This window comes from Cydia pomonella, chromosome 14 (genome assembly GCF_033807575.1).
Source record: "Cydia pomonella isolate Wapato2018A chromosome 14, ilCydPomo1, whole genome shotgun sequence".
In the NCBI taxonomy this organism is placed as follows: domain Eukaryota; kingdom Metazoa; phylum Arthropoda; class Insecta; order Lepidoptera; family Tortricidae; genus Cydia; species Cydia pomonella.
In genome coordinates, this window is record NC_084716.1 from 12,183,361 (window position 1) to 12,184,797 (window position 1,437).

The following is a 1,437-nucleotide window of genomic DNA, read 5'->3' on the forward strand; positions in this document are numbered from 1 at the left end:
AAAAACCTACGTATACAATGCAAACTTTCGAAAATAAGTCAAACATGGTAATTCGCCTAAATATTTTTTAACAATAATAATGTTCTGATTGATATAGAGGGATTTCTTGAAATAAATGTGTTACTTTAGTCCAATTAAGAGCGTACAGTTATAATTTATCTAATTTTAGAAAGTAGCGACGCTTACCGGAATTACCTTATACTAAATGGTTTTGTTTAAGAATCTATTCACCGCTAGATGGCGACAGCAGTAGTTTAACGCAGTACACTTCTGGAATCAAGATCGGGTATTTTAACATCGAAATATGTTATATAGGTATGTAGGGTCAGCATCAATAGTAGCGGATGAAACAACGCTCCAAAAGTATCTGATATTCCAGATAACTTTTCCAAATATTGATAAATCCATAAAATTTACGTTCAAAAGTATATCTTTTAAAGTCTTCATTGTTCTACATATAGAACCACCACATTTTGTTAAGCTGTCACAGAATGGGAGATACTTTTCAAACCTTGTTTGATCCGCTACTTTTGATGCTGACTGTACGTAAAATCATATGAAGAGGCAACGTACGAAGAGTAATGGGATTGTAATGAGTCATATCAATATTTTTTTTTTGCCTATAGGGTCTTAATTATAAAACCATCTCTTTTTTAAATCTAAAAATTCGTGTTAAAGTCTGACTTATTTATAATATGAAATTGAATAGGTAATGGTGGTATAAAGTGTTCAGTCATGTTATCATTAATTAGCATATTAATAAGACTTCAGAGCGGTGTGTACCTAACAAAACAATTTTTATGAGAGCTCTCATTGTAGGCCGAGCTGTGGGTAGGTTTTAAAGTGATAGAATATGCTTTTACATACCCACATACATAATTATAATCACGCCTATTGCCCGGAGGGGTGAGCAGAGACCACGGATTTCCACTTGGTACGATCTTGACATACCTCATTTGCTTCCTTCACTTCATAACATTCCTCATACATGTTCGCCGGTTTAGGGTGCTCTAGACTATAGGGTGTTTAGAATAATATTGTTTTTAATGTGATAGAATATGGTGAAAGCTTTTAAAGAGATACCTATAAGGATTTTTTTTGATTAACAAAACGAAGTCGGTTGGAAATGGAAGAAAAATCAATACTTCAATTTTCAAATCAGCGTTCAGATAAAATCAGGATATTATTGGATATTTTTAATATTGAAAGCAGCATTAATAAATAAAGATAAAAAATAATTTTAGCATAGTACGCGGCACTGGTAGAAGGACAATGTCTGGATTTAAAATACTGGTTGTACTCTGACAGCACAGAAAACGGTTTCACATGTATATCGATAGATTTACAAAAAGATAGTAGCTCGCTGTTGTCCATAATTAACATGAAACGAGTATATAAAACATAAAAGGTTACCTCAGAACCGCTAAACAACAATAC